The following is a 22862-nucleotide window of genomic DNA, read 5'->3' as shown; positions in this document are numbered from 1 at the left end:
TCTATCTATCTATCTATCTATCTATCTATCTATCTATCTATCTATCTAATCGACCTCTGCTTATGTCTAGCCATATAGATATGGATATATATATATGTATATATATCTTTACTTGTTATTATATTGTCAGATATACTATCTTTGTATGCCCAGAATCTGGAAGAGTGCCTACTTAATGAAAATTTGCTTATTGAAAGAATGAGAGACTGGCTAGCCACTTTCATGGATGTTGTAGAGGGGATTTGGGTTTTAGGTTTATGTTGAATTAGATAACCTTGGAGAGAAAATATCATGTCGTAGATGAAGAGCCACCCTCAAAGTCAGGGAGGGTTTAGTTCGGATCTCACCTCTGGCACATATTGGTTATTTGATCCTGGACAAGTCACTTAGCCTCAGTGAACACACAACTCTCTAAGGTTATAAGTTCCAAGGAAAGTACCAATCTACACTGTCAGAGGAAGTCCTCATGGAAGTTTCCTACACCAATGAAATCATAGATCTAGAAATGCACACACATACACACATATACACACAAACTTACTCATGCTTTGAAGGCCCTTCTAACTCTGAGATTATATGATTCTGTGATTCCTTCTGGAAATAGCCTGAAATCTTGAAACCCAAACTTTAGTGTTGAGTAGTAACATTTAATGGCCTCGAGTTTTACCCAAAACACTATTTGTGATCATGATGATTTGTTTCCAGCATTAACAGGCCAAATAAGTTTTAAAACATTTAGAATGGAATGATTTACCATTTTCTTGTGTCAGTTTTTTAAATAATAGGAAAAAAATTCATGCCATCTCACAAAATTATTGAAATGTATATCGATTCATTTTTTTTTGTTATAAAAGCTCACAACTTTTATTTAGTATCCAAGTAATTAACTGCTTTTGCTCTGCCCCAAAGAATATACTAATTCTTGGTAAAATGATATTTCTTATTATGCCTAGAGCCTTTAGGACCCCATCAGATTGGACTGAAACTTTTGGGGGCTCTAATAATTATGAACCAGAGACGAAGGTAAAACTACAACTCCCGATTTTTCTGTAAATTTATTGGGAATGAGATATCTTTGTGAATAGGAAAATCCTCTTCCCCTGGCATTCAGCAATGAATTTGTCTTCAAAATCTATCTACATATCACATATATAGATATTTTCAGAGATGTACTAAATTGTCATCTGAAACCACGTCCACATCTATGGTGTTAAACAGGCTCTGATCTCACGTTATGAGCCATGAGGAGGAGGTTGGGGGGAGGGGAGGGAAAAGCTTTAAAGATAATAACACCTTTGGAATGTTAATAGTACCAAACTTTCAAAAGGTAAAATTATTTCTTTGCCAAACTAGCAAAGAAACAGATTGGCCAAGTCCATTTTGTACTTTGTGCTCGGGAATCACTGGGTTTAAATTACAGCAGCTTGAGTCTTTGCTTTTCAATCCCTTAATCCTTAAGGAGCAGAGGTTTCAGTTCAAGACAACTTCACACAGAACCTAAGAAAAGACTCTGTGAGCCTCCCTCAAGTATGATGATCATTTTTTCAGCTGTAATCTTTTACTTGCATCCCATAGTAAAAAATGACTTTGAGGAAAACCAGTGTCAAATAATTAATGCATTTCCAATGAAGGGCTCTTTTCCACTATGGTTTAATACACATGCATGAAAAGCCATAAATGCTTTCATGTGAGCCCCTCACAGACGTTTGTACCTGTGGTTTTCATCACGATTTTGCTGGGATCTCCGCACATTAGTGAACCTTTGTGAGGTGCCTCAGCTGAAATGGAAAAACGAAGGTAGCCTGGGAGGTTTTACATCTGGTAGCCAAAACCATTACTTAAACAAGCTACGTCAGTTTCAGGGGAAAAAAAAAGTTATGCAGGTTGAATCAGGACAATTACGTTCTGATCTAAGACACATACATTTGTCAATTATTTCCAGGTGTTTCTTAAATACCATATTTTCCTGATCCATAATTAATATTTTGCTAATAGGGCTGGAGCAGAAAGCTACTCACCTTGTCTTGATGCCATAAATGATAAACTCTAACAGAAACCATATTTGGATGCTTAGGGTTTTAAGCATTATGCTAGATTGTGTCACAACTCTTATTGAAAATTATAATTTCCAGGTGTTCTGTATTGTTTTTGATCAAAGGGAGTGGAAATGTAATGAGTTCTTTAAGTTTTCTCCCTCAGGACTCAAACAGTATATAATGGAAGTGGTTATGATTTATTTTCTGAGCCATTCTGGAAGCAGTTATGAAAACCTGTAGTTAAATGCTGGTACCTAGGATGGTTGTATCTGCTGATATTTACTAACTTATGTAAGGCTATAGCAGCAAACTCCAAAAAGAAAACAGCTTTTGAGCTGAACACATTTGAGCTGAAATACTGTGCTGAGAAAACTTTACCAACTAGAAAACCCTACTCTTAGTGCCTACTTTTTACAATGAATATTTCTTAACTATATATGAAATACTGTTAGGATCACACATAATTTGAGACTTCTGAATTTGACCTTTATAGAATAACAGAAAAGAAATATGATATTTTTTCATTGATGATGATGATGAACATATTCTCTGGAAGACAATGAAATGGTCACATCACAATTTTATGGGAATATTTTCTCATTTTTCTCATATTAACCTCATGTTAAGAAGTGTTGAAAATTTTGAATTATAAGATCAAATTCACATTCTGTATTTTTTCAGCTACAGAAAAATTGTAAGCCCTCTGCCTTTAAAGCAAATGCAAAAAGTAACCAGCAGTCTCCAGTTGATTTTTTTTTTATTTTTGATCTTCCTCAAATATTGTTTGACCTTAATCACTGTCTTCCAACAAGCTTAATGTGACATCACCCTGAAACAAAAACACACAGCTCTCAAGTCTGGCTCCGGAATGAAAAAGCCGTGATTATTAGTCCTCTGTGTGATCTTTTCAGATTGCACTGATGAGATGAAGTTTAATCTCGTTTCTCTCCTATCCAGTACCACAAACCACAGGCAGTTTAAGGCAGCCTGAAAATCTCTTACATCTGGAAGAGCAATAATTCATGGGATTTCACTTGACAGCCATGACAGGCAGCAGGGCAGCCAGAAACAACCGTCTCTTATGTTGTGCTATTTGCAAAAAATCAGAAGAGGAGGAGTCGGCACAGGACCACATCCTTCTTTAGCATATGTTAGAGGAGGAAACCCTTTTATTTTCTGCCAGATGCTCCATGAATAGGTTCTAAATATTACATAGACAGTAGCTATCACTTCCAAACAAAATTCCTTGGTGTCTGTTAAGCTGCAGAGCATATGAAGGCCTATTGTTTGGCAAAAGGATCATGCTTAAATTTGCACAGATTTTTTTTTTTTATAGATAGTTCAGATTCTACATTTGATTTATGGGCATTTGCACACCCTGCTGTGCATGAATATGATACCATCTTTTGAGTAGGATTATTTCATGAAATGTATATGGGACTTAGCTACAGTAACTTTTACTGGGCAGCTAAGAATGGCCAGCAAAGTACTAGAATTTACTGCGGCACAGCTTGTGCTGTCAAGCTCATGGCTGGTGTTTATGATTTCTGCAGAAGCAGAAATAAACAACTCCCCCCTTAATGGTTCTCTTTATGTGTAGGCAGCAGTTGCTCTATCTGGTCTCACAACAGTAGCTGGTGCAGCAGTCTGTCCCATTTCATGTGGAACCAATGTCTGAAAAATTTGCATCTCAGCTTCTCTGAGTTTTCGGAGGCAAGAGCCAGGAATGGTCAAATCGACTGCAAATGTTTGAATGAGTACTGTTTTCAGTGCTATTAACACATGATAGATAAAATGACTCAAATTTAATATCCTGATGGAAAGAGGGTGGGGGAAGAAATAATCAGACTCATGGTTGATAACCCCTGGGAAAATACTTATCAACTGAAATTTAAACAGCCACTATATATGAGGCTTATTTCATTTTCTAAGGGTATTTGATATATTAAGTTAGCATTTGATATATTTTTAAAAGTATATTTAAGTAAATATTCAGAACTGGAACAGGTATGCTCACCAGCATATGGCTATAGTAAATGTTTTTCACATTAAAAAAAAATAGTCAGCATGTAATTGTCTCAAACTTTTTTGATGTAACAACTGTTTTTAAAGTTCAAAAAGAATGTCGACAGGCATTGTATATATAAGCAGGCAGAAAATACATTAAAAAAAAAAAACGAGACAACGGCTTCATGCCAAAGAAAAACAATCCCTTTGCCAAACTACACATTGTTAACTTAAAATGTGTTCCATGTGGAAATAGGAAGACTGATCCGAAGGAAAGGCTAGTGATCTGAAGTCAACTGGCTCAGTGCCTGTCAACTACACATTTTGGCTTCCAGTTTTACAGCTAGAATTGGAAATATTTATTTCCCCTATTTAAGGCTGGTCCTTTTCCTTTTCCTATGAATTTGCCTGTAAATATGCATAGAGTACATGGGCTTCCAAGCTATACTCAAGGGGAGAATGGTTTCAAATCTTCTGTACAAAGCATATTATAAGTCTTAGGGATTTTATTTGATGCTGTTCTCATTTCACGGAGTCCTCTTGCCGCCATTTTTGTATGCTTATCGAAAATTTCTTGGAAGAAATTAAATTACCTTAGCCTTCAGCTTTCTGGTTTGAAAAACATGTAGCCACAAGACAGCTACACATTTTGGGGAAGCTTGATGTCATTACGGATAGCAATATTTACCTATCAACACTGCTTAGATTTATCAACATCAACAATCCTTGAAATATCTTGGTTTCCAGTTACTTTTAAGCAGTAGTGTTACAGCAACTTACTTCAGGGGTTAGTACAGGTTATTGATATAGGATGTGCAAATAGCCATATGTGCACAGGGGATGATGCAAAATTGGAAAGTCTGATAATAGTTTCAAACAGTTTCTGCATTCTCTAATTGACTACTTCTATTTTAGGTCTGACTTTTAGGCACATGATGCCTCATAATTAACAATGCATAAGGAACCATTGATTTTTTTAAAGAATTCTGCAGGAATTATGATGGATTTATTTACCAAAAAATATCTTGGGTATACTGGGAGCAAATGCACCTAGAGAAGTATTAGGTCATACAGTGGATAGAGTCCTAGACCTGGAGTCAGGAAGACTTAAGTTCAAATTCTGCCTCAGACACATACTAGTTATGTGACCCTTGGCAAAGTCATCTTAGTCTCAGTTTCTTCATCTGCAAAATGGGGATAATAGCTTCTACATCACGAGGTTGTTGTAAGACTCAAATGGGATAGTATCAGTAAAACGCTTTGTAAACCTAAAAGAGCTACATAAAAACTAATTGTTGTTATTATTATATTGCTGTTTTTTTCATGTTTCAAGAGGCAGTTAGCAAGTCTTAAGTATTTCAGGAGATCCATTTTAACAAGTATAGTTTGGGGAGACCTGTTTACTATAATTCCAAAGGAATAAAACTCATTTTCTCTCTCTAACACCCCCTCCCCCTATGATACCCTTTTGCTAGAATACCCAAGTTTTATTTATGATTTTGGATTTTATTTCACAGCATTCCAGTTTAGTTTAGCATGATGTATTTAATAACCATGTCGACTGTCTTAATTACCCTATAAAGCAGGGTTTCATTGGCATTTGACCCTCCACAGCATTCCAGAGAAACTACAGGACCATGATAATTACCAACTGTCTGTGAGAAAATTAAACAAAAAGGCCTAACTTTTAAACCACCATTTTAAACGACCTATTACATCTCAGGAATAAATCATTGATGAAATAGCCTGCTTAACAGGAAAATAGCTATTCCATAGCAAAGAATTTCCCCTTGCATGATCATGAAGAGAATATTAAGTATTCTTCAGCTCAAAAGGTTAGATTTTATGTCTGTCCAATGCCTTTTAATGACACATTTTTGTGTAATTTTACTGTAATCAAAGCCTTTTCCAATAGAGGTTACAGACTATGGCGATTTTGTCAGTCTTAAACATTTTACTATCCATAGAATATAAAATCCATTTAGACATGGGTAGAAGGGGAAAAATCTGTTTATAAATGTGGAATATTTAAGTATTAAAAGAAGCTCTGTGAACAGAGCCTGATTTCCCTTAATTAGCATAGCCATTTGCTATATGTTTTTTGAAAAGTGTTAATCAATCACAGTTCTAAATAGATTGATACATTAATTGCTACCACAGTCCTCTCAAATGTGGGTCCATTTTGAAATTCTAAATCAAGCCTTGATTAATTTGATAGCTGTGTCATTATTTCATAATTAATGATAATTAATGCACTATTATACTTATTCCTTAATGCTGTTTCTATTGCATCAATTGCCAGTTAAACATGTTTGAATTTTTTCCTCCTTCAAATGCCAGTTTGGTGAAAGCTGACACCACTCTACAGATTGCTATTGTGGAGATCTGTGAGGCAGATGAAGTTAGGCCCACAATTAATACAATTTTTCCCAACAAATCCAATGAAAAGGAGTCTTAAGTTTCATTTTTTAAATACAAATGTAGGTCCTGTGAAGAAACAGCACAATTCTGAATGTTCTATATCATCTAAGGCTCTTTTCTAATCAATCCATTACTCCCCTTTGAGCCAAGGAGGATAAAACATTTTTCTTTAGGGCCAGGTAGTGAGGAAGGAAAGTTTTTCTGAGTTCCACTTCTTGGTTTTCTACTAGAGTTGTGTTGCAACATTTTAGTTGCAACAGGATCAAGGATCAGCTGGGATACAGGAATGGGGTTGTAACAGAGAAAAACAGTAACTAACTCCTTTCTTTGCCCAGGACAAAGTAAGCATGCTAATGCTTGGGGTCCAGGTATTAGTGTAACAGGTTAACACTTAAACAATTGAAATTAGAAGAGAAGATCGGCAGTATTATTATTTTTTTTTGATGCAAAATGCTATGGAAAGACATCCTTCTCTTTTGTATGTGGGAGATGGAGATTCAATATTTAATTTAATAAATGAAAAAAAGAAAAAAAGAGAAAGCTAATTTGTAAATTCGGAGTGAGCTTATAAAATATGTTCAAAATAGATTTGTTTCCTTCAAAATTACTACTGAGTTATATATCAAGTGATTTTTCAGCATTCATTTTAGCTCACTAAGTTATTCAGGACTGTGCCAAGTCCAGGCACTGAAGTATCTCAGAGAATTAAATTTCCCTGAATGTTTCATAATTGAATACTTCATAACATTTCCTTATGGTGTCCATGGGGAGGCATCAAATTGGTTTTGAACAGAAGAGTGACTTGACTAAGGAAGTTTGGAGGCCATGCACATGGGTGGGGTGGAGGTGAGAAAAAGTGAAGAGTCAAAGATGTTAGGTTATGAACCCAGATGGTTGGGAGGATGGTGAACCCCTCAAAAGCAATGGGAAAGTTAGGAAGAGGGAAGACTTTGGAGAAAAACAGATCAATTTTGGATATATTCAGTTTAAAAAGTCTACAAGGCATCCACTTTGAGATATCTAATAGGTATTTGGACATGTGAGCCTGGAGGTTAGGAGAAAGGTTAAGACTGGACAAATAGATCTGAGAATCATCTGCACAAAGATGATAATTGAATCCCTCACCACTAGATTGGATACTGTGTAATTAATTCTTCAACCATAGCAAAAAAATGAAAATTATAAAATGGTCTTGAGAACAAATAATTTTCTTATTATATTGCTAACCACTTTTATATACACAACCTATTTTTTTTCTCTTCCTTGTGAAGGACAGGGCTGACAATGAGACATTCTGCTCAATTTAGTGTGAGGCCCCACCCATCTGGGAGAGTTTATTTCTGATTAAAGGGTAAAGAAAATCTAATCTGAGTCAATTCTGGCCTATTGTTCAACTACTTAAGTGGTCTGGGTAGAGATGGATTCCTTTGTCTAGATTGCTGGGGGTGGTCTGGGTAGAGATGAGTCTCTTTATCCGAGAGCTGACATGATCACATCACATCCTCTAGCCCTTCATTAGAATAATTTCACCTCTCATTTATTCATTCTCCCATTAATTGTTAACCAGAGTTGATTTCCACCTGTCAGGGACAACCCATTTTCCAAATGTATTTAACCATTTGAAGGTCTCCAAGATTTACCTTTGTTTTCTGAGAGAACCATTGACCTCAATTTATTGATTGATAACTACCTGTAGTTAATAAACTGATTACTAGTTACCCAGAAACTATGTCTCTCAGACTTTTCATTCACCTCAGTTTTCAGTTCTATGCATATTCCTTCTCGTCCTGCAATGAAAATGGCAGAATGAAAGAAAAGGAAACAAAGGATGCTAAAACTCCAATACATTGAAGCTGATTAGATCACCAAGTAAAGGATATACCTACAGTTAGTGTATGGGACCTGGATGGAGATCCAGGAAAGGAGACCAAGAAGGAGCAATCAGATAGGTGGAAGAGAATCAAGAGAAAACAGAATCACAAAAACATAGAAAAGAATATCAAGGAGAAAAGGGCAATTGACAGTGTGAAAAGCAGTTCACTCAAGAAGAGTGAAGATTGAGAAAAGACCATCCACTTTGGCAAGTAAAGAAATCATGGATAAGTTAGGAGAAAACTGTTTCAGTTGAATGGTGAAGTCAGATCCTTCTCAAGGAGTTTTGTTTTGCAAGGGAGAAGAGATATAGGATAATAGGTAGGCAGGGATGCATCTATCAAATGAAGGGTTTTTGAAAATGAGAAAGGCATGGCCATATTTGCAGTCAGCAGAGGAGCAGCCAGTAGCTAGGTAGAGATTGAAGATAAGTGAGAAAGTAGGGATGCTAGAGGGGATAATTTGACAATTATAATAATAAATGCTGTCTCATAGGGTTATTGTGAGGATCAAATCAGGAATATATATAAAGCACTTTGCAAACCTTAAAGCACTATATAAATGCTACCTATTATTTCCTAACCTATTTCCCAAAGCCCTGTTGATTTTAACTCCATGATATCTCCTATATTCATCACATCCTCTCAATTACTATAGGCACTACCTTAATACAGGCACTCATTTCTACCTATTTATACTATGAGATTGTTTTCCTAACATTCCTCACTCTTACCCCTCCCCATCATCCTGTGCATGGCGTCCAGACTTCCTTAGTCAAGGGACTCTTCTGTTCAAAACCAATTTGGTGCATCCTTATTGTATCCTGAGTGAACAACAACTGTCATTTATATAGCATTTCAAAGTTGACAAAGTGAACTGAGGCCAACAGTGATTGAATGATTTGCCCAGGTTCACAGAGCTAGTATCTGCATTTAAGATGTGTCTGAACTCAGATCTTCCTGACTCCATGTCTAAAATTCTATCCACTATGGAACTTAACTGCATTTTCCATAGCCTTGCATTCAAGACTCTCCACAATATGACAGTGTCCTAGCTTTCCAGTCATATTTCACACTCGTTTCTTATGTGTACCATGCAGTTGAGCCAAACTTGGCTGCTCTCTGAATCTCTTCCAGACCTTGCAGTTTTCTCCCTCCATCCCTTCACCTAGACTCTTCCCAATGCCCCTTGAATTCTAATCCGTCCTTTAAAATCTAAGTCAAATGCCCCATCCAGGAAACTTTCCTTGATCTCTGTCCTGCTTTCTTTAGGAGATGGATTTTTTTTTAAGCAATCGGGGGTTAGTACCTTGCTCAAGGTTACATGGCCAGTTATTTCTGGGTGTGGTGCTAAGCATCTGAGCCCAGATTTGATCCCCAGGTTATCCCGACACTGGAGCCGGAGCTCTTACTCACTGAGCCACCTGGCCACCCCTCAGAGATGTATTCTTTATGCTTTGGGGCATCATATAATATTTATTTTATTTTTATTAATCCTCATTTGAACTTTGTTGGAGGTTGGGTTGGGTACCAGTCCTGTGATTTCACTGAGCTTGGAAATTTCCAGTAAGGAGACTCCTTTGACTAATGTAGATTGGTAGTGGCCCTGCAATCTATGTCTGGGCTTCTAAGTCTTTTAGTGACTTTCCAGGGGCCTCACATTCAGTATGTGTTAGAGGAAAAATTTGTACTCAGAGCTCCTTGCTCTGAGACCAGTTCTCCACTATCCAATATGCCACACTGACCTCTGTATCAACTTATACTGTATTGCTTTGTATTGCATTGTTTCCCTCTGTGTGAAATCCCTCTAGCAAACTGCAAATCCTATGATGTCAAAGGTCAGGTCCTTTACAAACATCATTTCTTCCTTAGTATCCCACATGATGCTGAGAACACATAATTAATAAATACTCACTAAATTGAATTGCTGAAAAGATAGGCAGTGACAAGAAGAGAAATAGATGCTTCAGGATGAGCAGACCTTGGTTCATCCCTGTCTTGTTCACATGTGTGGCTGGTATTGATCTTGATTACTAGTAACTTACCAAGGCAGCATTACTACTCAGTTGTCAGTTTTCTTTCCCAAAGACATCAGATAGTGTCTAGGCTCAGGCTCACTATTGCTCATATAGCCACTAGTGAGTACCATTTTATTAGAGCATTTCTATAAAAGGTTCCCCCTCTTCCTCCTTTGCTGACATTGTCTCTGTTCTTTTTCAGTTCAAAAATTGTCCATAACTATTAGCCTACCTACAAAGCTCTCTAAACTGGAAAACAGATCCTGCAATAAATGAGTCACTTATACTTGATTCTATGATTCTATGCTGTTCTCCTGGTTCACCTATACTGGCTCAAGTGGGCAACTACACTCCTTTCCTTAGCTTCTCTGGGAAATTTGATTGACCTGGATGACTCTAATGTAGAGCTTTTCTCCAAATTCTATGATTACAATTATATAATATAGAAAACAGCAAAAACAAATAAACACCACAACTTCCCTGAAGAATGTCCCCTCCCCCCTCGAAAAAGACATTGAAATATACATTGAAAATCATGTAAATAATTATTACTCAGGAAAGGGAGAATCACAAAACCATCACATCATTTATGGTTTACAATTATTTTTTCAAAGCTGTTTTCCATTGCACATAAAAACAAATATCATGTCATCTTGACATACATATTTCCAAGACATACTGAACTATTTGTGAAACAAAACAAAACAAATTTCTTTTCATCTCTATTGATTGTTCACCAAACATGGAGGTGGTAAAGATAAGCTAAATTGAAGTCATGAGACTTTGAATAGAAAGCCTTCTCACTTTAGATATGGCAGAATATTTTATTTTGAAACAAATAAGACAGTTTTAAATCTCAGGACTGCTCTCTTAAAAATTAAAAAAAACCCTTCATGATTATAGATTATAGATTTTAATTTAAAGGAAATCTTGGGGATATTGTAATCTAACTCCCTAATTTTTCAGATGAGAAAATTGAAGGTCTGAGACATAGGTAGTAAATGGCAGAGCCAGGATCAAATCTAGGTCCTCTGCCTCCAAACCCAGGCATCTTTATTTAAACATAGTCTATGTTAAATTAACAAGTAAAAAGTGACACTATGAACCTAGTAAGGAATCGGGAGGTGTCATGTTCATGCCCCCTCTCACTGTTTCTCCAAGCCCCTTCATCTTTTTGTATGTTGTTTGGTTTTGATGGGTGATTTAGGAGGACTTTTCTTGATGGGAGAAAGAGAGCAGAGTGGGTAATTGCTGATTGACAATAACAAAAAATCATTATGGAACACTCCCTAATGAGCATATCTGATAGTGTGCTATTTTCAAAGAAGATAATGAAAGGTAGAGGCCTCCCAAGAGGAGATGAGTGCAGATCAGCTCATCACCTACTCTGGAAATGGCATCCTAGCAGACATTTTAATTATAAAGAGTGACTGTTACATGGACAAGGACTACAGGAAAAGCATTTGTTGACCACAGTTATTCATCATGAGAATTTGTTATAACCAGATCAGGAAAACACATTATTTTTGTGGGCCGTCACACTTTGCTATTAAGGCTCCTTTTTATTATGGACTTTTCTGGTAATATTTTGTTTCACCTACAAAGGTTTTCCATAGTATGAGATTATACTGAGTGTGTAGGTGCTGTGTTTTGGCTGTCCATTTAGTTAAAGTAACCTATATTGAGGCACATGATAATGAAATTTTGCTTTATGATTAAAAACAACTTTAATATGGCATTTTAGTGCCTGTGGCTTATATAAAGGGTGAACCCTAAAGTGATTTCTTTTTAAGCAAACATACTTTAATTTATACATCCAAATGAAAGTTGATCCTCTCAAAGTAGTCACTTTGGGAAGCTCTTCACTTATTCCAATGATACTATCATTACTCAAACAAATTTAGGTCTTTTCTTTTGGAATTGCTCTCAAAGAATGTTCAACATTCTTTGAGATCTCCTCAATGGTAGCATAGATTCATCATTTGATGGCCGATTCGATTTTTGAAACACCCCAAATTTATTTCACGCTAACTCTGTTGCACATAGTGATACATCAAGTAGGATAACATAGTGCTGAATAAAAAGGTAAATTATGGTTATGAACTAATAAAATTATTTTTCTACTGTGATGTAAAATAGCTCTGAAGACAATTCTACAAAATAAGTTCCAATAGAACAAGTTTAATCTCTCTTTGATGTGAAAGCTCTTCAAATATTTTAGCAAAGACAGTGTGCACCCTCTAATACTCCTTTTTCTATCAGACTAAACATTTGCAATTCCGTCAACTGATCCCCTTACGACATGTACTCAAGAGGTCCTTCATTGTCCTCACTGTCCTTCTCTGTACTCTTTTCGGCTTACCAATATTTTTTCCTCAAACAGTGGCACCCAGAACTGAGGATTATATTCCATATGTGGTCTGACTAGTATAGACTTTCATAGAATGGACACTTTCTTATTCTTGTAAATTATGCTTCACTTTATAGCCCAAGGGATAACATAGTGTTTTGAGGGGTCATATTACTGTTGACTCATAGTGAGTTTGCAATCCACTAAGAACTCCAGCTTTTTTTCAGGAAAACTATATTTTATCCACATCTCTGTCATCTTATAGTTGTGAAGTTGGTTATTTTTAGTCTAGATTTAAATTACTGAAAAGTTAGCATTTATATCGCACTTTAAATTTTGAAAAGCTCTTTATAAATGTTAGCTCCTTTGATTCTCACAACAACCCTGGAAGGTAAGAGCTATTATTCCCATTTTACAATTGAGGAGACTGATGTACAGAGAGTTAAAGTGACCTGACCTGGGTCATACAGCTGCTAAGTATTTAAAATTGGATTTGAACTTGTATCTTCCTGACTCCAGGTCCATCCCCTGTACCACCTACCTGCCTTGAGGTCAGTAAAAGAAATTTGTAGTTTCCAAAGTTTCCCTCTCCTCCTCCTGTTTCTGATCCTTTGTGACCAACTAATTGTTCATTTAGAGTGTCTGTTCAAGATACAGACATATGCATTTATGCACATGGACACAGACACACATTGACAGAAACACAAAAAAGAAACACAATGAAGCTCTATTTGTTTTCCATTCTACTGCTTACCATACACTGGGTATTAAGCATTTTTCATTTGCTTGTTTTTTTCCTTTGTGGATATTTAGTCCAGGCCCTTTAAGGTGACTATGGATCTTATTTCACAGCCTCTGCTATGTTCTGGGGTTTGATCTAATCAACACATAATCTTCAGCAAACAAGGACCTTTAAAGTACCTTGGTCAGAGAATCCCTCCTTGACTTCCATTCTGTGAGGGGTCTATCCTCCATGACAGTGGGGAACACTTCTGGCAAACACAACATAACACTTTTTTAATGCTTCATTAGGTATTTATGATCAGAGGGTCATTGAAAAGTTTTCATTTTATTGTTGCTGTTGTTGTTTGTCCTTTGTTCTCAAAGAGAATCAATGACATCAGGAAGATGATGTCTTGATTCACAAGTGAATTGGATTTAAGTGAGGCAGAGCTGTGCAAAGTCAACAGCCTTACTCTGTGCTCAAGTCATTGCAGTTCAGTGACAAGACATAGGTCAGGATGACTGGCAATGGTTCCCTATATCTTGTTATATCTTTCAAGAATACTGTCTAATTTTGACATATGCACAAGAAATGCATTCTTGCTATTGAAATCTTTGTGACTGAGTTTCACTCAGCTTAATCCAATCCTATTTTATAGTCAAAAAGTAAGACATTGTATTCAGTACATATCTCAGTCAATTGTGTGATTGTAATGACATAGTATACTGCCAAATATTACCCATGAAAACCTGCCTATTCCTGCAAATACCTTTACCAAAGATGACCTTGATGTAAATATAGACTATTTCCTTAAAAAAATTGTAGAGATGTGAAAGTAGGCATAGGGGTCAATAGTCCTTGATGCTTTCTTGCTCTCCTTCTTTTGGGTAACAAGAATATGGTCTAAGATTTTTCTTATCTTTTTGCTTGTCTTATCTTCCTTCAAATATGTCCAGATATCAGGGCATATTTAATTAAAAGTCAATTGTTACTTGATAATCATATATGAATACAACAGACCCAACATCATGTCCTGAATGTTAATAAATTGGAACTAAGCTATGGCATTTACAAGATAGGACCTGCACATTGTATCCTATTTCCTGGACATGAAGTTTTATTCTCATCTGACTGAAGATGAAGAGATGGTGAGCCTTTTGCTATTGCCATGCTTCTTCCTGGTCACCTGAAAGATCCACTGCTGACCATGAAAACCAACAGCAGACACTTCTTATCTTGCCAGTCAACAAATGATGTGAGCATACTTCATGTATTTGAAGTAGTGGCCAAGTGGTCAGCAACTCCCTGCCCTGTGAGTCAGTTTATGATAGTCCCACTCCCCAGAGCTCTTGATTATGATGTGAGAAAAATAGACGTTGAACCTCAGTACACATTATCATCATTATCACTATATTTTTTTTTATAGTTTCATACCCTCTGTTATACAGCAATGTTGTACAATGATCAACTGTGAATGACTTAGCTATTCTGAGGATAACTATGTAAGACAGTTCCAAAGGACTCATGATGAAAAATGCTATCCATCTTCAGAGAAAGAATGATGGAGTCTGAATGCAGATTGAAGCATACTTTTTATTCTTTATTTTTCTTATTTTTTTATCCATGTTTTCTTTCACAACATGATTACTATGGAAATAGGTTTTGCATAACTGAACATGTATAACACATATCAAATTACTTGCCTTCTCAAAGAAGTGAGAGGGGAAGTAGAGAGAGAGTATTTAGAACTCAAAATTTTGAAAAATGAATGTTAAAAATTTTTACATGTAATTAGAAAAAATAAAATATTGTCAAAAATTTAAAAAATAAAATGTTATTCTTATATGGGGTGGCTTTCTACAAAGGGAAGCAGAAGAATGATGGACAAACTAGGATGATCTTAAAAACAAAGCTATCAACAAAAAACTAACTAGGGTGATCTTAAAAATAAAGCTATCAACAAAAAACCTTTTTTGAAAAAGAAAACCTCTTATTCAATTCAACAAATATTTGTAAAGTATCTATTACCTGCTTATTGTAGTGAGAAACAGTACAATACAGTGGATAAAGGACTGGTTTGGGGACTTACTCTTCCTTTGCCTCAGTTTATTAACCTCTTGACTGATGGCCCCCAAATTGATGACCTAGAACCAGTCACTTTCACTGCCCTATGATGAGAAATCCAAGACCCTCCTCCCAAGTCTCCAGTGAACAGCAGGGAGAGAGACAAGCATTCTTTCAGTGAGAGGAATCATGGACTTCTCCCTTTCCCAATCAGTCCTCATTGTCCTGCTGCCAGGTTCCCACCACTGCCAGCTGACCTCTACTGGAGATACCTCAGAACCCTACTCCTCTCTAACACTTAATCCTGCTATATTTTTTGGTAGGTCATTGACCATCTGCTTTGCTAGTTTACCTGCCTGAGTACGACTTAGCCTTTCCATCTGCCATGACCTTATATGAATAAACATGAATGCTCCTAAATGTGTTGTCTCTCCTAATTAGAATATAAGCGCTTTGAGAACAGGAACTGTTTCAACATTCTTTTGGTATTTTCATTGCTTTAAAGTGTTTATCATAAAGATAACTTAACAAATAAATGCCATTCATACTGGCTATGTGACCCTTGGCAAGTAACTTAACCTCAGTGTACTAGGCAACTCTCCAAGACTAAAATATTCAGAGACTGCACGATCCTCATTCCTCTTGTCAATAAAACCATGAATTGAGTTGCTATCCCTATCTCACTGTGTGCTAGGCACTATCCTAAGTACTGGGGCATCAGTGCCAAAGATGAAACAATTATTTCTGTCAGTGACTTCCTGTTCTACCAGGGGATACAACGGAAACACAGATAAGTAAATATAAGATAACATGAGGATAGATTACCAAGAACTGGAGACATCATAAAAGTTGCTTAAAGGAGGTGATATTTTGATTAGAGCCAGAAATTCTATATGCAAAATTTCAGGATTGAGTATGATCAAGGCTTGTGGGGAGCCAGTCTGTACAAAAGTACAGATATGAGAGATAGGATATTAAATTTGGGAAAATAATTTTGGAAAATAGAAAATATTGCACACTGCTTCAAAACCTTACAGTTTCATCAACACTGAATCCAGTGGAGCCAATGTAATTATGTCTAATAGTAGTCACCAAATGAATAAAGTATAATATAGCTCAATGAAATTATGAACATCTCTCCAGGAAGCTCTCATGACTCTCTGGACTTTCTCTACCTATGCCCAATTTTTTAGTTTCTTTTTATGTATCTTTGCCATTAGAATATAAGCTTATTGAAGACAGGGACTGTCTTTTTTTCTGCTTTTATTTGTATTCCCAGTGATTATCAGAGTGATTGGCACATATTAAATGCTTAATAAATACTTTTTGACTTGACTTGAGGTCTTGACTTGGAAAAATTACCTGCTGAAATATCAAAGCTGCTCCTTTTGCTGTCTTTTTATCCTTCTGAAGTCTTTCATTCCAATGGTAGGACTAATTTTTCCTAAGGAAGAAATCATGGTCATATTATAATTTTGGTTTCCTATTCCATTTATAATTTTTTTTCTAAATCTGTTTAAAATGTTTAACATGAGCCGTTGCCATCTAATTTTTATATTTACTTTGACAGTTCCAAATCAAGATGGATAACTTTGTGGGATACAGATAAAACAGACGCAAAGAACATCATTTGGGTTCCAGGAAAGCATTCTCCAAGTTATGTTTAAGCTCCTCTATGGTGAGTAGCATTTTAAAAAGAGGAAGTAAGGAAAAACAGAGAACTAAATGCTGGTTCCTCCTCCTAGTTTCTATCATTCTTGACCTAGTGGGATCCATTATTAAAAATAAAAACAGACTGGGTAAGGAAAGTAGGAGGATGCACTGGAAAGAACATTGACTTGAAAGTCAGAAGATGTAGTTTCAAATTCCACCTATGAGGCTTACTGCTTGTGCAAACTTAGGCAAATTTTTAAACCTCCCTAGTCCTCAGTTTCCCTAGCAGTAAAATGCGATTCATCCGTATAGCCTCTGAGTTCCGTTCCAGTTCCAGATGACTGATTCTATATCAGCAGATCTGGGACAATATTCCCCAAGTTCTCAGTAGGCAGACATCTATTTGTGAGTTTTGAAACCCTGAGGCAGATTGCTAAAGGCCTTTCACATAATTTTATTCCTTTGAAATGACTGAGCATTGATGTAGATTTTATAAGGAAACTATGATGCCACATGGCTCTGGTAGAAACACTCATTCAGCCAAAATTCAGAGTGATGAAAAATGATGAAAAATCATATTCAATAAATAAAATGTATACAAAGGGAACAGAATTTTCATATGTGTGTATGTATGTGCACATACATAAACATAAAAGTATATATATGGAAAAAATAAAACCTGGAGAGTTGATAGGTATATGGTATGTCTACCTGTGTATGTGTACACATATGTTACAAAAATACAAGCATATCCATGTCTGATAGTTTGTGAGTGCAATGACTAGATCATCCCTGCCCAAATGCAAAAGGCCTTGTAGTGACAGTTGAAGTCATTAGGTCTTTTGGAGCTGACCAGAGAGAACAAATATATGCATCCCTGCCCAGATGGTTAAGCAATCTATTTCCTTACAAGAAACCAAAATAATCATCTCAAAATTGAAATTGCCTTAAGATGAATATCTATTTCTTAATTCATTACAAGGTAAACATAACTTTTTCATTGTTAATGTTGACTTTGAATACTTCTGTTAATTTTGAGTGACTCTAAATAGATCTAGTAAAATGGGGTGAATAATACTTGCATTGCCTACCTCATACTGTTTTTGTGAGGAAATAACTTGGTGTATCTAAAAGCATATTTTTTAAATCAAGAATTACTGTTATTAACCCTTTGTACGTAGATAATGCAAATCAAACCTAAAATTAAATATAAGGCACATATATCATTCTCTTGTCTGCTGAAGGGTAAAAATACATTAATAGAGGTTCTATATATATTTCTTGTCCTGTATAATTAGTTAGTAGAGGCTGAAAGGATCTTAGAGATGATTAGATTCATTCTTTTCATTTATATATGGTAAAACAGAAGCCCCAAAAGGGTAAAGTGATTTGTCTAAAATCACATAGAAACATACTTGAAATCAGATATCTTTATACCCACCGCAGTGCTATTTCTACATACTACTGTAGATGCCTTGTCTTCATACAAGCCATTAGCTTCGATATGCAAATTATGTGTCTTAATTGAACAACTTATTTCACTTTGCTGGATCTTTGTTTCTTTATCTGTAAAATGAAGGAAAAGAACTCAGTCATCTCTGAGGTCCCTAACAATTTTAATAGTCTATGATCTATGACCTAAATATGTTCAAATTTCACAGAACTTGGAGTTTATAGAAGGGACTCAGTCATCCATTGTCAGTCACTGACTAAAGCAAAATGAAGCTGAAGTGAACCTTAAGGACCATCTATTCCAAATCCTGCTCAGAGACAAATTCCCTCAACAATATCCCCAATAAATGGTGACACAATCTCTTCCTGAATACTTCTAGTGAAGTCCCCAAGGAAACCTACTCCACCTTTGAATGAACTCCAGTGGCTACCTATTTCCTCTTGAATAAATTATAAACACTTCTGTTTAGCATTTAAAGTTGTGTACAACCTGGCTTCTTACACTTTCCCTCCATATACTCTAAAAATCCAACTGTACTGCTCTATATGTGCAGTCCCTTTAATACATCTCAGTGCCTTTCCAATGGCCGTCACCTATACCTGGAATGATCTACCTCATTCACAAATATCTCTTGCTTTACCTGGATTCCATAAAGTCTTAGCTAAAATTCCATCTTTTGCTGAAACTCTTTCCTAGTCATGCCTCTCCTCCCCACCAGCCACTAGTGTCTTCTTGAGATTACCATTCAAATACTCTGTATATATCTACCATGTACATAATTATATACATACTTTCTCCATTAGAATGTGAGCTCCTTGAGGTCAGGTATCATGTTTGAACATGCAGTCCATGAAAAGCTTTAGATCATTTTTGAGTGAATTACTATCTTGTCTCTCCTCCCCATCCAACTTAATAAGGGTTTATACTCAAGGTGAAACCAATTATGAAATAGATTTGGTAATAGAAGTATATATGGATTACAATAAATAAATCTACTTCTTGTTCTTCTCTGCTGTGAACATTGGTTACAATTTATCCCAGTCATGAGAATGAGACCCTTACACATAAACACTATAACATCCCATTTTCCCTGTTGATTTCAAATAATGATTTTTATAAAAGTGTTGTCAATAATCATTTCCTCCCTTTAACCTTATACCACCATTTGTTTCTAGCCTAAGGAAATGTAAAGAAAAAATAATTATTAGTTCACTCTATGGAATGAAAGTATTGAAGCAAGAGTTATAAGTGTAAACTGAGCAAATAGATGGAAAATTCAGAAATCTTGAGGAAACTTGGTAAAACCTAGTGTAGTGATCATAATTATAAACTGAAAATATGGACCCTAAAATTTAGTCTTTGGTCTTGTAAGGGTATCATTTTGACATAAGGAAATGACAATTTCAGTGCCTCAATTTCTCTTATTGTTGAAGAGATTTCAAGTCAAGTTCTGAACATTTTCACCTCAATTTTAGTAATAGAGCACCATTTCTTGATAGAAACTGAGAACTAAGAAATTTATGAACTGAGAAATTTGTTCAACATGCAAAAAATATTAATTAAGTACTTACTCCTGGGCTAAGTAAGATACAAAAATAAAGAAGACATGGTTCTTCTCCTCAAGGAGTTTACCATCAAATAGAAATGATAATATGTGTATAAGAATAAATATGTAATAGACAATGTTGGAAATAAATAAGTTATGGTTCTGTAACTTGTAAAAATATATTATCATTTCTGTTGATGGCAAACTCCTTGAGCAGAAGAATTATATCTTATTTATTTTTGTATATATCCCAGCCTAGTAGTTAACACTTAATTAATATTTGTTGCATTCTGAATATTTATATTTCATGGGAATTAGAAGCATCATGATATATAGGAAAGTATAAAATATTTTGAATCATAAAACATGGATTTGAGTTTCTGCGATGCCACTGGCTCTATGACCTTGAGTAAATGATTCCATCACTCTGGGTCAATCTCCTCATCTATAAAATGAGATCAAACTAGATTTCTCTAAAATCCTTCCAGTTCCAAATCTATAGTCCTATGACATTCTATTATTTAATACTAGCATTTTAATCAGTTAATCAGGATTTTTAAGTTGTTATCATGTCCCAGGTGCTGGGAACACAGGTACAAAGAATGAAACAAACCTTACTAACAAAGAATTTACATTCTAATGGGGTAGATAAGGAATACATGTAGAAGTACAGAATGAATATGAAATCAACTACAAATACATAAGATAAGGTACTTTGGGAAGGAGGGCACTAACGTTTGGAGGAATGAGGAAAGGTATCATGCAGAATATGATGCTTGTACTGCAACTTATAGGAAGAGAGGGATTCTATCAAGTGACAAGAGTGAATTCAAAGTATGTGAGCCAGTCAGTACAAAGGCACAGGGTCAGGGTCGGGGGGATACATGAAAGAACATGGAAAAGATCCATTTACCTGGTTGGCAGAGTGAGAAAGGTATAGCAATGTCTTTCAATGAGGCCGAAATGAAACCAAGTTTCCAAGGGCTTTAAAAGCTAAACAAAAGCATTGAGAAATCATTGATTAAGTAAGAGAGTTACATGGTAAGTTTTGTGCTTTTTGAAAGGACTGAGAAATGAGATGGGGAGAGGAAACATGATGAAAGCCTGAGCTAAGGTAGCAGTACCAGTGTGAGTTGAGAGAAGTAGTTGGATCTTGTGGAGGTAGAAATGCCAAGATTAGGTGATTCTTTAGATTTTGTGAATTGAGGATAGAGTGAGATGTTGAAGATGATGATTAGATTACAAACCTAGTAGATTGTAAGGTCACTGGAGTCTTTGACAGAAATATAAGAGAGGGAAGGATTTGGGGAAAAAAATAATGAGTTCCATTTTGGATCTATTGAGTTTGAGATGCATCTAGGCCCTAAAGTTTGAAATGTCTGATGGGCAATAGTTAAGTTGACATGATAATAATTTCAAAAATCATCACTTCCTTTGATCTTTTTCAAGACATGGCTCTATACTGTCTCTTTTGTGTCTTTATTCAACTTTCCAACCTTCCATGAATTCTCTGACATAATTTTGGCCCATTCCAAGCCTGAGGAAGCAAGTCATTGGGACTTACAATTTTGAATTCATTCATTCTTTCTCTATTTCTACTTGGCTTCCTGCCTTTCTTTTCTGTGTGCTACTTATACTCATTTTCAGATCATAGTTGATCTTTTTTTTTGTAAGGTTAAAAAAACTGTTAAAAACCCTACCTTATTACTGTCATACATTATTAGCTTTCTCTTCTCAAGAAATGAAGAGGCACCATTCTCCTTTATTCAGTTTTTGTGACTGTGTGGCATTTAAAGACAGTTTTTCAATTTTCCAAAAATTTTACCAATAAGGCAATATCCCAAGTGAATTTAATTAGTGAAAGACAGCTTATATTAATCTTTTATGTAGCATTACTTCCCCTTATCCCCATATACTAATTATGCGTTGGTCATTGAATAAGTTTCCTATAAAATGTGATATGTTCAAGAAATTCAATAAAATTCAACCCCAACAAATACTGGGACCATGAGATGAATAAAATACCTCTCCTAGCCTCAGGGAACGTTCTCTGTTGTTGGAGGTGTAGGACAGATATACAAATAAGTAGACACAGGGGTAGAGAACCTCTGGCCTTGAGGCCTATGTCCTCCTGAGATCCTCTGACTGAATCCAAATTTCACAGAACAAATTCCTCTTAATAAAAGGGTTTGTTTTGAAAAACTTGGACTTAGTCAAAAGGTCACACCCAAGAACCTAGAAGGCCATATGTGGTTTCGAGGCTGTTGGTTCCCCACCCCTGAATTTAGAGCACAAAATCTAACGTGACAAGTTCCCTAAAGAGCTACTAAAAAGTATTGTTTTTAGCTGTGACAGTTTAAAGTAGACTTTAAATACTATAATCCTTTCCTCATTATTAAGTATTCTCACACAGTCTAGTAGCTTACTACTAGTTCTTATGTGTTATCCATATATATCTATATCTACATACACAAAGAGAAAGTACCATTAGGCAGGGCTGAATTGTATGTGTTAGAGTCATTCTACTTAATTTATTTTTTATTTTTTTAGCAATCAGGGTTAAGTAACTTGCTCAAGGTTACACGTCCAGTTATTTCTGGGTGTGGTGATGAGTGTCTGAGCCCGGGATTCGATCTCCAGGTCGTCCCAACACTGGAGCCGGTACTCTTACTCGCTGAGCCACCTGGCCGCCCCTAAGCAATTGGGGTTAAGTAACTTG

The sequence above is a fragment of the Petaurus breviceps genome, unplaced genomic scaffold (genome assembly GCF_028583685.1).
Source record: "Petaurus breviceps papuanus isolate PSGF00001 unplaced genomic scaffold, PetGlider_PUasm1.0 38, whole genome shotgun sequence".
Taxonomy (NCBI): domain Eukaryota; kingdom Metazoa; phylum Chordata; class Mammalia; order Diprotodontia; family Petauridae; genus Petaurus; species Petaurus breviceps.
Note: the sequence above shows the minus strand (reverse complement) of the source record.